A 6,029-nucleotide genomic window follows, 5' to 3' on the forward strand; every position below is an offset into this window, starting at 1 on the left:
CTTTATTCTTTTAACACCACACACAAGAGCAAACATGAAGTCAGAAGTTAAACAAAAATGGTCCCACGCAACTGTTTCAGGTTCCTCGAGTCAGCCGCTTCGAGGCTCGCTCGCTCTCTCTTTCTCTCTCTTGTCTCCATTTGAACTGTTTTTAGTATTTAGAAATTGTGTGAGGATATTAAAAAAGGAAGTAGGTCAGAGATGTGCTACTATATTTAACTCTTTGTAAAAAAACATTTAAAAATAATTATGTGCCCTTTTTTCTCACTTGAGCCCCTGCCCCCCAAATGTCTGTGCACGTGAGTCAGGTGTGTCGGTGGGTTGAATCGCAGAAGGAATCGGGGGTCACACTTGGCCAGCAGCACACACTATCTGGAATAGACTACAGAGTGGGGACATGGCAGAACGCACAGAGACAAGCCCTTGTCCAGCTAAATGTCTCCAACCTTAACTGTCACCTGGCTGAAGTTAAGTGATTATAGCCAATGACAAACAGTTTTACTCTGTCTGGTTGCAGCAGCTCTACAGGAGTAACAAGGTTCCCTAACTAATTCTCTGAGTGAGGTTCAATCGATTGTCACTGGACACATGACACAGGGAGCTTCTCTTTCCTCTTGTCCCTCTTCATCACGTTAATGTCTCATCAATACGTGTTACTGACAGAGTCCTTGTGCTTTCTCATTGCAGATTCAGGAAAACGCCTGCAGCCACATCATAACATTGCTTAGATAGGGTAAATTTCTAGCCTGGATGCCAGACGAACTTAGCCCCGCCCACAACAATTTGGTCGGGCAGTTCAGTCTGGAGTCGCTCCATTGGGAAAAAATTATGGGGCGTGTTTCAACTGACCAGGAAGTAAAATTCCTCTTCGCTCAATTGGATAGACCTACAACCAATCAGAGCAACGTAGTATGTGACGTATGCTAAGCAACGCATTGTGAGTTATTTACTGGGTTCACACCGGACGCTTCAGCGCAGCGCCAAGCCTTAAATAACAGCTGGCTCCCATCCACTCCCATGTTAAAACTTTGTGCCGGTCACACCGGAGGCTGAAGCACCACGAGGCAGCCTTGGCGCAGCGCGGTGCTTCAGCCTCCGGTGTGACCGGCACAAAGCCGTGCAGCGATCTACTGGATCAACGGGTGATATTATTAGCGCTGCCCGGCGGTTCAGCGTCGCTTCAGTGTCCGGTGTGAACAGCCAAGCGCCGGGGTGATAGGGATTAGCGCTGTGCTCTGGCGTCGCCTCCACGTTCTGTGTTCCTCTTTCAAAATGAATGCGCTGTCGATGTCTTCTAAAACAGACTCAATGGCAGCATCTACACATCTCAGCTCGCCAGCGGCAGGCATGTTTGTTGAAAACGAATTCAACCCGAGGGCACTGTGATGACATGGTTGATTACGTTACCGTTGATCATCTGTCAATCATCGTATAAAGCCCGCCCTGACAATCTGATTGGCCCGGTCGGGCCATAATTTTTTCCCAATGGAGCGACTCCAGACCGAACTGCCCGACCAAATTGTTGTGCGCGGGGCTAAGTTCGTCTGGCATCCAGGCTAGTAAATTTCGGTAATCTGGGGAAATCCTTTTACAATTTTGACTTTTACAATTTATTCCCGATATCTGTTTTACACATTAGATCAACATATTATACCTTTCTGTAATCCTTAAGATCGCCTCTAACCACACCAGAAGCAGACATGGGATAGCTATTAATATTCTTAATGCCAAAAAGACAATTCTGCCTCATTTGTATAATATAGAACAGGTCTGTTGGTACTCTGGGACACTTTAATAAAAGTCTAAATCACTTAGCATTTTACATGCTAAGCTCAACATTCCAAATTTTCAAAAAGTTATTTAAAAAATGATAAATTTTTTCATAAAGAATCCTACAGCCTGTATAAGGTAACTCTAAAATTCATTAAAAACATTCTATTTAAGGTGTATCACATTTAAAAAAAATCTATTAAGAATCCATCAACAGCAAGCAACACAACAATAACAGATGATTCATTCAGTAATTCATCACTCTTTAGGGGCTACTCAGGGAACAAACAGTCCTTGTAGGGGAGAGACCATCATCATCGTCCGCCCTATTATCCTCTCTTTGTGAAACCAATAGCTGCAGACCACAGGACAGACTCTTCTGTGCGTTTCTGTTTAACAGACAGGAACATACTGTATTTATCATTAACTCCTGTCTGACTGCAGATCATATACTACATCTCTTTTACTTAATTGACTGCTCCACATTAGCCAAAGCCTGCTGTCCCACATTATCAATCATAGATGATTAAGTGGGATAACAATTTATTTTTTCGAAAAACCCAAACTAAAACCCAATTTAAACAACTAAATGAATATTTAGTTGCTTGAATGAATCGCACAATTTTATAACAATGAGGACCATAATCTAATTTATGACCAATTTATATCCTTATCATTAATTTGATCAGAATCCTAAGTCATTGACCTTGTCATGCAACTCCAAGGCTGCGACTTGTGATTGACACTTATCACAACCATGAAGTCATGTGATTTCAGTCACATGATATCCATGCTAACCTACAGAAAAGTCCTTTTTTCTAGATTTAATTAGAACAGGAAATAAGGTAGAACAGGTGTCCCACATGACTCAAAATATACCCTAATATGCCTACCAACATATATGGCAATATCTCTATCATTACGATTGTCATTGCTGCTCCCTTCATCTTTGTCAGACTTTTTCTTTTGAATAAATACTTTAAACATTGGTACTCCTTTAAATTTTAGTTTTCTGTCAATATTTTCTCATAAATGTGCGACCACATCCCTGACAACTGGACACACTGGTCAGTTTTATCATTTGTCAATATTATCAGCTTTCTTTTCTTGACAGATGCTATGATGCAGCCTGTAATGCAGAGCAGTGATGTCAATCATTTTACAAATCAGTGTAAAGGTCAATCCACTCAAACCTACTACATGATCTGGTCTACTATACTCAAGGCGTGTAGATGTGGTAGACCGCTAAGATAAGTAAGTATTAACATTAATGCTAAATGGTGAGATTAACATTAACATAATAGTGAAAAGATGATTGGGAGGCTAAGAGTATACTGGTCTGTGTTGGGTTGAGGATCTCTTGGTGGGATTATGTATCCACAGACAAAACGGACAAAAGCGGTTTTGTTTACAAAGAAGTTTATCACGGGTAATAATCCGTTAACTTCAGCCAAGTCCTTGTAATGACTAAGGCCTCTCTGTTTTGACAAATAAAGTCCTGGATGCTGGCCGGTGGATAAACTAGGTCACAGAACTATTGGTATGTTGCCATGAACACAGTGTTGATTTCTGTCACTGGAGATAATTAAGCCTGAAAAGAGAACTCAGCTCATGATTTGTGATTAAAAATTTTGAATTTTCTTCCTTTCCTATAAACAGTATTCAACTGAGTAGAAGTAAATGAACATGTACAGTTTCCTTAATTATTAATTGCTATATTATGTGTTTTTACTGCTTTTACATTCCATATACGACTAAAAATTATTGTAAATAATATTGTAATAATGAAAATTACTGCATGCAGATTAGCATATCTCCAATATAGACAGGAAATTAAAACGTGATAGCTCATTGTAAGATGAATCATCTCAGACTATGCTAACTTTCAAACTGTAAATCCAAGATGCTAATCAAATCCTAGTAATTTATTTTAAGTTAAAGACCATTTCCTTATATCCTGGGTTGACTAATACTAAAATTGACTGCTTGGGTCATTGGCTACGCGAAATTTGCAATGTCCCACTTTCACTTCAGAGTCAGGTGTATTTACATTTACCGTAAACTCTATTGTCAATCATTCAAAAGGCAGTGACCACTGAAAAAAAAATAAATAGTTATTTTAATCTCTTCTTGACTCCAATGATGACAAAATTAATTTGTCATGACAAGCGATACAAATATTACAATTATAAAATAATAAAGGGGTCCTGAGGTTTAAATAAACAATCAGTGGTTATTATTAAAGATGGCTCTGAATAGTCATTAAATCTATTTCTTAATTTTTACTATCTTGAAATATGTGATCTAGGGTCAAACACATCTATAAGCATTTGAAATCCTGTCATGTGAATTTGTTTGTATTCGGGCCAGATCAATTATCCAGCAAGTCAAATATGGTGAACAGGTTTGAGCTTCTCCACCTCTGCTGTAACTATGGTGTTGTTAAACTGAAAACATAAATGTTGAGCCGAGCATCATTCTGAGAAGTGTGAGTCAGAGTCAGTGTGTGAAGGCAGAACATCCACCTTAAGTTAAATTGAGCTTTGTTCCGGAGACTCGTGTAGGTATTTGAAAGGATTTGCAGTTTTCCTATAAATGGGAAAGACTTTCACTTCACATTTACTCAAAACCAACATGGACCAAAAATAAGGTCTTTACTTGGCGGCAGAAAACCACAGTGACATGACTGCAGACTGCGTGACTCAGGTCTTATTTTGTTAAACAGATGTGAATGTGTCTGTGTTTTTCAAGATTCTTTATGTGCATGTGTATTCAAAACAATAAAACATTATAATGTAAAAGCTTTTAGTAAATTGCTTTCTTAAGCCCTGTCTTCAGTTTGAAAAAGAGAGGAATGTGGATTATCTTTTTCTGTTCAACCATTTACTCACACTTTTGGCCTTTAGTCGATATAATACACCTCAGTAGTCATCCATTCTGGTTCCAATGGCAAGTCATTTTCATTAAGCTGTTTAAAATGCAGCATGTTGCTTTATAACTATGTGACGTCTACATTGGTTTATTTTTAACAAAATTCACCTGTTACATCACAATGTTCTTATTTTTTTCATGTTACTTTGAAACCACATCATCCTTTAATATGGTAAAATAATTGAGAAAATATTGACTTTGTCTCAAAATAGCTCAATGTTTATTTTGAAAAACATGTAGGCTATTTATGTATATGTATGTCTCACCCAGCATCAGCTGCTCACAAACATTTTGTATTCCCACAGGAAATCTCAGCACCTGCTTCTTACCTAACCTAACCCAACCTTACCTAACTCAACCTTACCTAACCTAACCTATCCTATACTATCCTATCCTATTTTACCTAACCTAACCTAACCTGATATTTAACATAATCACAGCCAGATTTTCCACACAAGACTTGCAGACAAATCATCTCCTCCAATTACATTTCTGCGTCAACTATCGCCAATTGGAGTGCAGGAATAGGTTGATGGTAGTTTAAAGAGGTACTTTTAATAATTATTAATATAATTTGTGTCTGTTCTGCATTTTGTTGTGTGTACTTTTGAACTCATTTGAACTCTTTGACACAAATTTTACTCTGGGATTTTCCCTGCAACTTTGTCAGTCATTTGATATAATTCGATATATTTCCTGTCGCTTGTGTCGTGTTTCCAGAAATCATGTTGTGGGCACAGAGGAAGATCAGAGAGCACCTCCACCTGAACCAGAGGATTAATCGGCTGTTAGCTGATTGATCCTCTGGTTCAAAAGGCAGCAGCAGAGCTGCTGAAGAGAGACACACAGAGACAAAGAGACACATGGACAAGACAGAGCTGAAAAGACAATATGCAGAAAGTGTGGGCAAGTTTAAGTTCAGTTAAAAATATATGTTGCACCTGTGTGGAGAAAATAAAAGATGATGAAAAGCAACACGTTTGTCTCTGGCCGTGTGTCGGAGACCCCGCTGGCATCCTCGACTGCCACACAAGGAGCCTGTGAATTTTGGCTGCTTTATTTATATTATCAGCTTCATGTGCAAGTTTTACATAGACAAGTGTTACATGCAGGTTATTAGTGCAGAATCAAACAAAAGATGATCATAACACTTTCTTTGTCTAATTGCTCCAATTTGTGATTTAAATTAACATTTGTGTGAGTGCATTCCTGTGCTTTGTGTTGTGTTGACCTGGATATCATTGTGTTTGTGGTTTTTGGTTCACTCTCCATGGAGGTGGTCTGGGAGGGAGGCATGGCCTGGGCTGCATGCCAGCTGGACCCTCAGC

This window comes from Pleuronectes platessa, chromosome 15, assembly GCF_947347685.1.
Source record: "Pleuronectes platessa chromosome 15, fPlePla1.1, whole genome shotgun sequence".
NCBI classification, from domain to species: Eukaryota; Metazoa; Chordata; class Actinopteri; order Pleuronectiformes; family Pleuronectidae; genus Pleuronectes; species Pleuronectes platessa.